Source organism: Rhododendron vialii, chromosome 9a, assembly GCF_030253575.1.
Source record: "Rhododendron vialii isolate Sample 1 chromosome 9a, ASM3025357v1".
In the NCBI taxonomy this organism is placed as follows: Eukaryota; Viridiplantae; Streptophyta; class Magnoliopsida; order Ericales; family Ericaceae; genus Rhododendron; species Rhododendron vialii.
The window spans coordinates 2595444-2610176 of record NC_080565.1 but is presented as its reverse complement, the minus strand read 5'-3'; the positions used below and the strand labels follow the sequence as shown (position 1 = coordinate 2610176).

The following is a 14733-nucleotide window of genomic DNA, read 5'->3' as shown; positions in this document are numbered from 1 at the left end:
AATGGCTACGCAGAGAATTAACTTCAATGAAAATTAACCTTATTTTTGTTGTTAATTATTCTCTCTTCTATGCCCTGTTTTTTTTTTTTTTGCAAAATCTTTTATGCAGACACAACGGAGGTAGAGAAGAGCTATACCTCATTTCTTGGTAATTATGGGGAATACAACACAACACAATGGAATGACTAATTGCTGAATGGATAGGAAAATTACCTGGAATGGATATCAACTCGGGGCACGCCTCGATGTATAGCTTCTGGAGACGGGGGAATAACTTCATCTTAGGCAATGATGATTCGTTTGACCATTCTCTTAGCTGGGGCATTTCCAAAAGTCGGAGTTCCCTCAATGCTGGAAATACTTCTCTTGCTGCTGCTCCTTCACTACCGCTACAATTACAATTAATCTCTTCATATTGTCCAAAAAATTCTGGACCAATACACTTCAAGTTCTGCAAACCATCGATTGTGATTTTCACAAGATGCGAAAGGTGTCCGAGCGCAGGGACTTGCTCACAAAATCTACAATCTTTTAATATGATCTTCACCAAATTTTGAAGCAAGCATGCATCCTTACTCATCCATGACGCCAAACTTCTTCCTCCAAAATTTTTAATTTCTAATCCCTTGACATTTCGGTGAGGTTTGAGTCCTTCCAACACATCCTCATGGTTATTGTTAGACTCTCCAAAGTCATTATCCCAGTGATATTTTAACTCTTGAATGTTTGTTTTTTCCAACATTTTAGCCTTCATTGCTTCTTCCTTGTCTTTCACGTATTGTAGATTGTAAACACGTAACCCACCTCTTAGGTTGCTTAAGCTACCCAACTCTTCAATACTTTCGCCACTCTTATTGCCCACAACAAAGAAGGGTAATGTCCGCAAAGATGTCAACTGCCCTATATTCTTTGGTATCAATGCCCTATTTTCATTTGAATCCTCAACATAAAAATGTCTCAAGCTAACCAAGAAGAGGAAATCTTTTGGAAGTTCTTTTAGAGAATTTGGTAGTTTCAAAGTTTCCAAATTATAGAGCTTGGCGATACAATCTGGGATTTTCAAAATAGAAGACTCAGAGATGTCAAGAAACCTTAAATGTATGGACTCGCATATTGAACTCGGCAACTCTTCCGCACAAGATTTCTCTAAACGCAGCGCACGAATACGTTTAAACTTTTTTTTGATCTTGGGGAAACATCCTCTTAAAAACACGGTTCTCAAGTTGCCAACATTTTCTTTTGAAATGTCTAACCCTGTTTCCTCCCTAAGAACCAAAGACAGATGTTGGACATTGGGAATATTCTTCATCTCACTTGCTTCCAAAGTCAAACAATTACCCTGAGAGACATGGACTGCAAGATCATGTACAAGATCATGCATCTTGCAACTTGTGATATTGTTGTACTCATCAAATTCCACTTCATGGAATAACGAATTGCGCAGTAAAATTTTAAAATACTCATTGCCTAATTCTTCAATGTCCACCTTGCTTCTTGAAGAATGCTGAAGATATCCTAGAGCCATCCAAAGTTGAATTAGTTCATCTTTTATAATGACTTTGCCCTTTGGAAAAATAGAACAATATGCAAAGGATTTTTTCAAAGATGGTGAAGGCAAGTTGTCGAAACTAAGCCTCAATACTGGCAGAATACCATTTTTATTTTCCGGGGAATTCCATATTTCACTCTTCTCGATGGACTCCCATTCTTGCCTATCTTGTTTCGAGTATAGTAAACTTCCTAATGCATTTATTGCTAATGGTAGACGCTCACACTTTTTTACCATTCTTCTACCAATAACGTCTAGAGTTTGAATTTCACTTGGTGCTCTATTGGCAAATGCTCTTTTACTAAATATTTTCCAACAATCATCCTCCGATGGTAGATTCAACTGATGGGTGCAAGTCGGGAATGTTTGAATTGCTGATAGGACTTCCAAACTACGGGTAGTAATTACAATTTTGCTTCCCTTAGAGCCTTTTATTCCTGCCAAAGAATTTCTCAAGTCTACCCATAAATTAGGATTCGTATTCCAGATGTCATCTAACACAAGCAAGTATTTTTTCCCTTTCAATTCTTTTCCAAGCATTTTCAATACTCCTTGCCTATTTTGTACATCAAATTTCTCTCTACCAAGAGATTCCACCATCTCATTCAATAACCTATCTACCTTGAAATTATCTGACACACAAATCCACATTCTCTTATCAATCTTGTCACCCTTGTCACCCTCATCACTCTTATAACAAAAGTTCTCCATAACTTCCGCCCTATTGTAAACCATCTGAGCAAGAGTTGTCTTGCCAACCCCAGCCATTCCTACTATGGCGATGACAGGTAAATCACCTTCTATGTCAATTCCAAGTAACATATCTACCACTTTCAACACGTCACCATCCCTCCCCACAACTTGTGTCTCATCTAAAAAAGGTCCAGTCATCATGAATTCCCTAGGTTCAGCAGCAGGAGCCACGAGTTGATCAATTGGTTTAAGACCAACATCATCTGCTGCTTTACAAATTCTGTCTAACAGTTTATTGATGTTGCTGACCTTATTAGCCATCTTGAAACGAAACGCCAATGGATTAGATGGAGAGAATAAATTGCGCACCTTGTTCCTCATCCGGTTTTGTACCTCTATCTTTCTTCGAAGATCTTCATAGGCCAATTCATCCAGCACGTTCTCAGCACTGCAGATTGGAGCCTTGAGTTTCTTCAGCCACGTCACCATAGTTTGTGATGTTATTTTCTTCTTCTCAGCATCATGTAACAAGGCCTGAATCATTTCTAACCTTTCGCGGAGCTTTTCGAGGTCTTCCTTGAAATCCCAAGCCGGTTTAATCGGATTGTCAATCTGCTTGGTTACCAGGGAAAGCAAAGTCAGGATTCCATTGGCTGCAGGGACGAGCATAGCCTCGGCCATGTTTGTGTTATGAAAACAGAAATTGGGGCTTGGAGATAAAAATGCTCGGTGAACAATTGCAAGGGAAAAGAGAAAGGGGTGTTGTGAATACCGCGTCTCAAGGATGAGAATTACTTATATGGTCGAGGAGGACTTGGAGTCTAGCTTTACTTTTCATGTTCTGGTCATTGACATCAAAAGCAAAAACAAAAGTCTTGATTGCCAGCTTTTAGTTGTTGAATGTCTTTGTCATGGATTCATGGGCCCAGTTGTTTTAGCTTCTTTTTTTTTGACTTAATTTTTACGTTCTTCTTTTTTATATTCACACTTTCTTTCTTTTTTCTTTTTAGCAAATCACAAAAAATATACACTTTAAATAATAAAAAATAAAAAGGAAGTGTGAAAATAAAAAATATATAATGGGTATATCTATTCCTTTCTTTTTGCGTAGTATTTTCTTTGAGAAAGCACAACTACTAAATACTCCAGTATATGGAGAAAGCACGAACTGTGCTACACACACAGCAATTTGTGCACAGATTGTGTATAAATTTCGTTATGGGATCCATCACGGGTTCCACACGAATCATCCGAGTCGTTCTAATGAAAAGTTATATGATTGGATCGAGCACCTATAGGTATCGGATTGAAATTATTTTTTACGGGGACCATTGAAAAAATGTTTTACATTTAATGAACGACTCGGATGATTTGTGTGGGACCCGTGGTGGACCCCAGAATAAAATCTGTGCACAATCTGTGCACAGATTGTATGTGTGTGTAGACTTTCTGAGAAAGCACAGAGTATACACTAAGGCCTCGTTTGATGGAAGGCGGGTTGGTGCAGTGTCTCAAATGCGTTGCACCCTGCAGTGTTGCATCTCATTGTCCAAACGTGTTTTGAACGGTCCAGATTTTAGAAAAACTTTACTTTTCCCTGGGAATTTTTCCTAAAATTTGGACTATTGATTGTTAAGACAAACGAACATATATGCTTGACGATTTCCTAATCCTAAATTCATGGGTTGCCCCAAGCGTAGGGTGGAGACCGAAGTAGCACAATATCCGGTAAGTCCGGAGTCGAATCCACTAAGGACGGTGATGTGTGTTGAACAAAAACTCGGATTGTTACTAATTAAACTGGCTCTTAGGTTGCCACCCCTTGACTATTGATTGAGATTAACTAAAACCTAAGGAAACAATTGTTATTTTCAAATAATTAAAATGAGGTACGGTCGTAGGGTTCATAGCACTCGTAACTAGTCCGAATTAACCTGCTCCATTCGATATTCTTAAAAACGTTCAACTTTAGATTGAAAAAGATACCTCGCAAGATGCGAGACCCTATGGTCGCCGTTTACCCATGCGCAGCGGAGAATGAGTTTTGGACTCTCATTCCCCCGTTCACATGAGCTCCGACAATGCCTGAATTCGTCCGCGGGAAGTATCTTTTTCCAATCTAAAATCATCTTTTTCATTGTTTGAAAACAGAAGCAGTGCTCGAACTAGTCACAGCGTGCTAATCACCCCGCGACCTTACCTAACGACTACTCACTCAACATTAAGCAATAAACAAAACAAATCCTAAATTGAAACATGCTTCTATTACTCAATACGAAAAATAAACAAGAGATCCAAATCAAATAAAAACAAACAGACAACTTTTATTAAGAACAGAAATTAAAATGAATTATCGAATTGCGAAAAATTAAGTAAAACATAAAAATAACTTAAAGAAGAAAAAATACTCTGGACGAGCGAACTTCAATTTCAAACTGTCGTCGTCCGTTCTTTTCTTTGTTTTTTCGTCCGTAACTTTTTCTCCCAAAAGCTGCCAATCCAAAACAGTAGGGCAATAGTGTCGGTTTTATAGCGATTGAAAGCCTTAATTACATAGTGGTCCTTGGACTTTGTCTAATATCGAATTAACCATCCAAAATTTCAAAGCACTTTGCACTTTGAACCAAAACTTCTTTAAAATCTTCTTTTTATCCAAAGTCTCAGACAACGGGCTCGAGCAACCTATAAACATAAAAACACATAATAAAAAAACAGTTAACAAATATAAAAGACTAATAAATGTATATTGGATGGCCAAAATATGTATATTTTGACACTTATCAGAACACGATCAAGCACTACAACTTGCAACGCACTAAGGGGCACTGCAGGGTCCCAAGGTCCTCGTTTGATTCGCAGACTGAAAAAGATGGAATTAACAGTCCTGAGATTAAAAGGCTCTGGGCTATTTGTCCTAGATTAATTTCATCTCAAATTTCACCCAATCCCATGTTTGATTCCCATGGGATTACTTAGAATTTTTTTAAAAAAATTGAAAAACTTTTTCGAAAAAAGTTTTAAAAAAAATCGGGAAACACTTTATATTAAAAAAATGTTTTAGAACTAATTTTTTTTTAAAATAATTGTTTTAAAAATTAAAAACAATTTTTTGAAAAAAAAACTAGTCCTTGAAAATGTTATGACAAAAAAGGTTCTTTTTTTTATAAATATTTTTCAAACAAAATAGTCTCTGAAATCAATTTATGAGAAAAGAATCTTTTCAAAAACAATTTTTTTGTATTTTTGTTTACCAAAGCACTGTGCAGTGTATGTGAGATCTTTGTGCTAATTGTAGGATGCAAAATTACAACCACCAGGTCTAGAAAATATGAAGTAATTCCCACCATATCTTCTCTAAACAATGAAAATCTTATGAAAGTACATAAAACCCTTAAACCCTAAAAGTGCATAAACCCTAGTGTACGTAATATCCCGTCCCACATCTAAAGTCTACATGGATGATCTTGGACATATAACAAATCTTGTGGGCTACTACTAGTACCTTGGGCTTAAGTTTTTGGCCATGTGGTTTGGCTTGTGGATCAAAATCAAGGTATTGAGTCAATGGTCTACTTGGGGCGTTACAAGGTACCTATGAAAGTGCTTAAATACTAGAGTACCTATAAATATGCCTAAACCCCTAGAGTATCCTATGAAAGTGTCTAAACTGCTAAAACTCTATTATAGAAAAGTATAAGAATGCCTAAACCCCTAGGATATCCTATGAAAGTGCCTAAACCGCCAAAACTCTATTATAGAAAAGTATAAAAATGCCTAAACCCCTAAGATATCTTATGAAAGTGTCTAAACCGTTAAAACTCTATTATAAAAAAGTGCACCATAAATTCCAATGAAAGTGCCTAAACCTTAACTCTAGGACTCTATGAAAGTGCCTAAACCTAAATCCTAGGGTACCCTAAAACCTAGGATACCCTAAGATTTTATGGTACCTCAGGGTACTATGGTATCCACTAGTGCATCATAAAATCCTAGGGTGACACTTTTTTTATAGGCAACAAAATTTTATTAAAAACTCAACAAATGGTACATCGAGAAGAGACCAAATACAGATCACTGAGAAAGAAGTACTGTATAGGCCTGAAAGAAGAGACCAAATACAGATCACTGAGAAAGAAGTACTGTATAGGCCTGAAGGAAAAGAAAAGAAAAAACATTCAATTGAAGTGTCACCCTCCATTAATGGTAAATGTGCTTCTGTAAAAGTGGATCTAGTGGTAATTAAGTATTTCATCTCTTTTTAATAGGAACTAAGTTTCACTTTTCCGTAATTAGAGGTAAAATTCTCAAATTAACAAATACAATTTGCTAAATCTACTTTCTTTTTCGAAGAAGGCGGATGTTCTTCCCTCTTATTTTTCTTTCCAAAATTGCCCTATTCTTACCCACAAAATAACACTCGCACCCATCCAACCAAAAGCCTTGGACAGAAATGTTGGTTTGAGTAATTCATACGTAGTTCAGGAGCACTGGCACGTAGTCCTCCAAACTATTTCATAATCACACATTTATTTGTCATTAATTTTAAGAAAAAATAATTTCATTCTAGAATGTTTTTTATTAGAGACTAGGTTTTTTCCGTCGAGCAAGCACAAAAATTTCGTGCCCGTGGAAGTGCTTTATATACCACAATTTGCAATTTTAATGAAATAACACAAAATTATACTCCAATAATCTCAACAGTCACATGTAGCCCTTTAATGAATTTATCTTGTATTTAATAGTTTCTACAATTCTCCTCCATCGAGAATCTTTTTCTCCCAATAATTTCCAACCATGACACAGCGCACAATCTCCAATCACTTATCACTTTTGTGACAATTGATTTATTAACGTCTATTCAGTTTCAATTTGGCCACAAATACCCTAGGGTACCTATTGTCCAATTTCTACGTTTATGTAGTAATTCAAATTACAATAATCCAAGTAACAATCAACAGTATACAAAAGTCACAAATATAGTATCTGACATAATAATATTCTAATTTATTAAATATTAATTGACGAATAAGCCAAAATAAGCATACGGCGGTTTGAATAAAATCATTGTCTCAAGATAATGTTTTTCCTTTTTCTTTTACCAAACTGATAATATCAACTTATACAGTATTCTCAAAATCATTTATTCTATTTCTTTATTATCACAAAAATAAATATTTAGTCAAACAATTAATTACTACACTTAAAATTAAGTCTACTTCTCACATTTACAATTTATATAAAACATTTTCACTAATTTTCTATTTAAAATATTATCTTTAACTACCATATTATTATTCATAAATTTTCCAAACTAATTTTTATTCGAAAGTGCATATTACTAAATTTAGTATTTACTTAACTTTATTTTTTTTAAAACAAAATAAAATAAATGTTTAATATTAGATCTTTATAATGAGGTGATATGAGACTAATATGGCCGATAATATATTTTGAGATTAGCTTATAAGTAGTAACGATTTTTTTTTTTTTGATAAAAGAAAATATCTCCTCATTTACATTTTAAATCTAAATCCTTACGTATTTAATTATTATATAATTACTACATAAACTACGATTATTCCGATAAATTTATTAATCGCATAATTTTTTACCTACACATGAATTTCAATACCACAATCCACCATAACTTCTAATCTACGCAATAATTTATTAAGGTTTCGGGTTTCCGGAAAACTACCTCAAACGCGATTCTAAGCTCGGGGAAGTGTTGCACGGTGTTCGTATATTGCTGTGGTGTTTTTTCCAAAATCTGAATTTATATAAAATATTTTCACTAATTTTTTATTTAAAATATTATCTTTAACTACCATATTATTATTCATAGATTTTCCAAACTAATGTTTATTCGAAAGTGCATATTACTAAATTTAGTATTTACTTAACTTTATTTTTTTTTTAAACAAAATACAATAAATGAAAATATCTCCTCATTTACATTTTAAATCCAAATCCTTACGTATTTAATTATTATATAATTACTACATAAACTACGATTATTTCGATAAATTTATTAATCTCATAATTTTTTACCTACACATGAATTTCAATACCACAATCCATCATAACTTCTTATCTACGCAATAATTTATTAAGGTTTCGGATTTCCGAAAAACGATCTCAAATGCGATTCTAAGCTCGGGTAAGTGTTGCACGATGTCCGTACATTGCTGTGGTGGTTCCGAAATCTCGAGGCGGCGTCCGGCGGCACTCCGATGGGACCTGCGGCAGCGGTGTGGGTGTGGATGGTTTAATTAATGTTTAGATATTAATATTAATCATTATATTATTAGGTTAGATAGGTAAATAGGGCAAAATCAAGGGGCAAATTGGTTCAAATCGAAAAGTGTCCAAACCCTTTCAATATTCTTTTATTATTAGGTTAGATAAATATTATTTTCCGGAAAAATTAAAAAACATAATTTAAAAGTGAAAAAATGGGAAGCTGTGTATATGTAAGAAATGTATATCAGTATATGTAAATGTACAGTTCCCAATTTCCAAATACAGTTCCCATTACCCAAGAACAGTTCATCGCCACAGTTCTCCATTTCCAAAGAACCCCACCCGCAAATCCATGGCGTCTTCTTCGTCCGACGACCTCCACAACACCCTCGTCTTTTCTGTCTGCTGCCGCCAATCATCCATCTGCTGAGTTTTCCACCTGTAAGTCTCTCTCTCTGTGTCTCTCTCTCTCTCCGTCGATCATCTTCTCCATTCGGTCTCATTTTCCACAAATTTTCTTCGATCGAGTTTCTGTCACTACTCCACAACGCGTGATGGAGTTCAAAAAGCAAGGGCGAAAATGGTCATTACACAGCCCCGCATAACCAACGACAAGGGTACCCATGTCGTTAGCAAATCCGGCCGCAGGTGAATTACGAATCCAAAGTTCCCAAATCGGGGGGCAAATCTGAGTTGGTTTTTTCACAGCCAAAGACTGGATTAGAAGAGGGGAGGGAGATGTAGTCCGACCGCATAGCAAATTCGGGGCCAAATCCGACATCCAAACAGGCCATACAGAGGCGGCTCTACATATAGCCTTCCATGGTCAACTGAACACCCAAACAAATTTTTTTTGCTTAAAATATATATATATATATATATATATATATATATATATATATAAATTATGAGCTAGTGTTTTTTTGAACACCCAATTTAAATATTTATGAACTCCTAGTTTTGAACATTTGACTCAAAAAGAATTGAATACTCAACCCAAAACGAATTGAACAATCAATCATAACCCAATTACGGCTCATCAATCCACGTAATTCATATTTGAATATTAAACACATTAATTACTTCAAATAAAACTCATAATCATAATAAAGAAATTAAAAAAGAAAAAGAAAAAAGAAGAATTTATTGGTGTAAGTATGATACTCTACGTTACCTCTCCAGCTTTATTGTCGATGGTCAAAATGTGTGAATTCTACATTCATGACAACTATAACTACTGTATTCGTTTTTGTCTTAATAGCTAATAGAATTTACGGAAAAAACTTTAACTCCATTGCAAACTCCGTTAACTTGAATAATATTACTTCAAATTTCAGACTACGATAGAAAATTAAATCTCATCTTGTTATCCTAAAGAACACCCTATTTTCGAGAAGGTCAGTCTCAACATACTCGCTACAGTTTCTTTCAAAAGTGTTTCAATAGATTAATACGCCGATTAAACGTTGGCACAAAATATGAGATCTCATCTAGGACAACTGTAAAAAAAAATCCTCCTCCATTCTCAAAACAATATCTACTATGCAAGTTTCAAAAAAAATTATTTTTTTGTTGAAAAAACAAGTATATATTTTTAAGTTATCATTTTGCCTCGTAGTTAATTTTTTTAGAATAAAGGTTTTTTTTTACCGCCCTATTTATACTATTATATGACATTTTGTACTTATATTATTGGTTAAGAGATTAGCTAGTAGAATTAAATGTAATTTTTGAACACCCTATTATAAATTTTTAGAGCCGCCACTGAGGCCGTAAAAGCTAGCTATACAATTTTCAAAAATAGTAGGCCGGCAAATTCTCATTCAAAAAATTAAGCTTTCAATGCTTTTGTGCAGGAGGGTATGTAGGATCCGGGGGCTCTGCTGCCCAGAGGGGGCAGCAGCCCCAACCCACACCCTCAAAACGACGTCGTTTTGAGGGTAAACTGTTGGAGTACCGCAGCGACAGAACGACAACGTTTCGGTGGCAAAAAAATTTATTACCTTCTGTTTGCAATCTTATGAAGCAGAAACGTGATTATAAGAGCTTTAAAGACAAAATTTGATTATGTCTCTTTAGAATAATATGATCAAAATAATAAGATCTTCACACCCGTTCAAACGGATTAAAAATTGGAGTACTTAATTTTTTTAACCATATTTTTTAATATATAAACAGTCTAAAAAAATTAAGTGCTCAAATTTTCATTCCGTTTAAATCGGTGTAAAGATCTTGTTATTCTGATCATATAATTCTAAAGGATCGTAATTTAATTTTTTATTTTTATGACTCTCATATTAAGTATATGCTCTTTATTTAGGATCCTATGGGGTAGAAATGTGATTATGAGAGCACTATAGACAAAAATTAATTATGACTCTTTAGAATAATATGATCAGAATTATAAGATCTTGCACCGATTTAAACGGAGTAAAAATTTGAGCACTTAATTTTTTGAGACCGTTTAAATATTAAAAAATTAAGTGCTCAAATTTTTAATCCGTTTGAACGAGTGTGAAGATCTTATTATTTTGATCATATTATTCTAAAGAGACATAATCAAATTTGGTCTTTAAAACTCTCATAATCACGTTTCTGCTTCATAGGATTGCAAGCAGGAGGTAAGGAATTTTTTCTCCACCAAAACGTTGCCATTCTGTCCCTCTCCCGCAGTTTATCTTCAAAACGACGTCGTTTTGAGAGTGGGGGTTGGGGCTGCTGCCCCCTCTGGACAGCGGAGCCCCCGGACCGAGGGTACATAGCTTCAAAATAACCATCCCCACCACGTGGGGAAAGCAAAGTCAGTATTCCATTGGCTGCAGGGACGAGCATAGCCTCGGCCATGTTTTTGTTATGAAAAAACAGAAAATATGCTTGGTGAACAATTAGTAAGATAATAATACAAGGGAAAAGAGAAGGGGGTGTGTTGTGAATCTATCGAGGATAAGAATTACTCCCTCCGTCCCTTTTGAAGTGTCTTGCTTTGTAATTTTAATTTATTAAAAAATATTATTATTATACCGTTAACATCAATTTTTTTCTCCACTTTTTCTACTTATCTATAATCATTACACTTTTATTCACTAACTTTTCAAAATGAAATCTACTTTTAGGGACAAAATAAATAATGCACTAACTTTTATCCACTAACTTTATAAAATGAACACTTATTAAGAGACAACTCAAAATAAAATACTGAACTCTAAATAAATGATGAAGGAGTATATGGTGGAGGAGGACTTGGAGTCTAGCTAGCTTACTTTTCGTGTTCCAAGTCTTCATTCCGATCAAAAACAAAAACACAAGTCTTTGTCGTTGCCAGCCCAGCTTTTTAGCAAACTATATATATTTTTATAAATAATAATAATATGAGATATTTTCATAAACCATCCATGCAAATCTACAATCAATCGCATAACGATAAGGGCGCGACTCAAGTCCATTGATTAACTGTAAAGTTTATAATGGTCCACTTTTCTCAAGACAAAAATAAATTTTTTCGTATTTTTACATATATTCAAACCAAATCAAACCGAGTCTTATCTTATGTCGCAATCACCTGGGGTTGACTACATGAATTCATTTCCTCCATTGAGTTCTGTCCAGGGCTACTTGTTCACACAAACCTACTATACTCATATATTTGCGTACCACAGCATCTAATATCAATTTAGGTCTATCCCTCCCCATAGCATTGCTATCCAAAGCTATTATATTTGCTCTCTTAACTACTGCATCTCCTGGTTTACGGTATACATGCCCAAACCATCTTTATCCTATTTTTGCTCAACTTCTCTTCTATGGGTACTACACCTACCATCTCACGAACAGTTTCATTTCTAATTCTGTCCCGTCTAGTCTTACCACACATCCACATCAACATTCTCATTTTCGCTACACTCATCTTATTCACCTGTTGTTTCTTAATAGGCCAATATTCTGTCACGTAAAGCATCGCTGGTCTGATGACAGTTTCACAAAAAATTTCCTTCAATTTTATAGATACCCTATTGTCACACAGTATACCAGTAACGCTCCTCCACTTGAGCCATCCCACTTGGATCCTATAGGACATCATCGGCAATCTCTCCATCTCTACTAATAATTGAGTTTAAGTACCTAAAATGATCATTGTTAGGTATCTTCTGGTCTTGGATCGTAACTCTTTCTTCGTACACATTGCTAATTGATAAGTCCATAATTGTGGTTATATTCGGGCTTATCTCGCTCATTTTTGGCAAGCACGCGCGCATAATTCTATGTTTTTGAATGATATTGCGTGAAAGGTGCGTTTTTGGTGTTTACAGGTTCTTTTCGTTAATAAGGCAGATTGTACGCCATGAACTTATCCCATCGTGAATCGGGGACCCGAGAGGTCTAAATGGAGCAATAGTGGAGTCCGGAGGAGCTGTGTCGAAGCCCCGGAGAGTTTGGAGAAACCCAAAAAAAGCTGATAAAAACTGCCAGAAAAGTAAGTTCTATCGGTAGGAGATCAATGCCTACCGGTAGGAGCCCCCAGTTTTGCAGATTTCTATTTTCTTTTTCTTTTTCTTCTGTAACTTTAAAGGGGTGCTATAAATATCCATTTGCACGTTTTTAGGGTTATGTTATGTTATTTTGGGATCAGCTCTTTCTCTCTCTACCGCTTCTTCTCATCAACTCTTTTCTCTCTCATTAATGGAGCATTGATTGGAGGATTTGTAGGGTGATTGCTTTCATTAATGTTGTAAGTTCCTTCGGGATTCTTATTAATCTAGTCTTTATTTCTGTTTTCAGCATGATTTCGTGTTCTCTCATCCGAATCCTAATCCATTTCACTTCTCCTTTCATTATGTATGAGTAGTGTAGCAAGATTAGGTTATGGGATGATTAACATCCCATAACCGGGGTGTGGCTCGTTCTCCTCTCAAAAACCCCTGTTTTCTAGCTTAAACATGGCTTAGGACCGATTTTATGTATCAAAACTTTAAGGTGTTACTCTCTTTGATCAAATGTAGGCAATGGTTAAGCTTTTTGCCACATTTGATACTTAGAGCTATGTCCCTCTTTGTGTTTGTCGAAATGAATTAAAAGAGTCCTAGCCATGTTTAACACCTTTGTTGAAAAGAGAAGAGTCGAGCTTATTCTTGGGTTATGGGTGTTGATTATCCCTAACCCTAGCCTTTAATTTAATTTTCAGTCAAAAAGCCGTAGTTAGGTTAAGTAGCCAGTTAACTAAATCTTTCAAGTTGGCCGTCTAAACGCCAAAGTTTGGTTGGCGGTTCTAATGCCAAAACTCTCTACAAGCTAATCTCTGAGACAAGTTATGGATGCGCTCCCTGTGGATTCGACCCCGGACTTTCGGGTATTATTATGCTTTCAACCGACTTAACCCTACGCTTGGGGTATTCTTATTGCATCACTTTAAGGTCGCAAGCACTGATATCACTAAATTTGCACACCATATACTCAGTTTTACTCTTACTCATCCAAAAATTCTTTGACTCTAATACTTCCTTCCAAATTTCTAATTTCGTATTAACACTTCTAGCGGTTTCATCTACGAGGATAATGTCATTTGCGAATATCATACACCATGAAATATCCTCCTGAAATTGTCTAGTCAATTTATCCATAACTAAGGCAAAGAGGTACGGGCTCAAGATTGACCATTGATGTAATCCTACAGTAATTGAAAATTCACTCGTTTACCCTATTGATGATCGAATGGTAGTGACGATACCTTCATACAAGTCTCTAATCACCTCGATATACCTTTTGGTCATTCCATTTTTCTCCAGAACCTATCATATGATGTCTCTAGGCACCCTATCATAAGCCTTTTCTAAGTCTATGAAAATCATATGGAGATCTTTCTTCTTGCTCTGTGTTTTTCTACCATTCTCCTTAATAGGTAGATAGCTCACATGGTTGATCTTCAGGGCATGAACCCAAACTGTTTCTCTGACACCATAGTCACCATCCTCAAGCAATACTCAATAGCTCTTTCCCACCATTTCATCGTATGAGTCATCAATTTAATACATCTATAATTATTGCAGTTTTGAATATCCCCTTTATTCTTATAGATAGATACTACAGTACTCCTTCTCCGTTCGTCGGGTATCTTTCTAGTCATAATAATCTTGTTAAATAATTTCGTCAACCAAGTCACCTAAATTTTTCCACACTTCAATAGAGATATCATCTGGTCCGAAGGCTTTACCCAGTTTTATCCTTTTCAAAGTTTTAACCACTTCGAACTTTTA

At 35.3% G+C, this 14733-nt stretch overlaps 1 protein-coding gene across 5 annotated transcripts in view; it reads right to left on the bottom strand.

Moving 5' to 3' along the window:
* Positions 1–14733, bottom strand: part of LOC131301945 (putative disease resistance protein RGA4) — an 83205-nt gene that overhangs the window by 26042 nt on the left and 42430 nt on the right. The gene's annotated exons all lie outside the window — the stretch shown is intronic.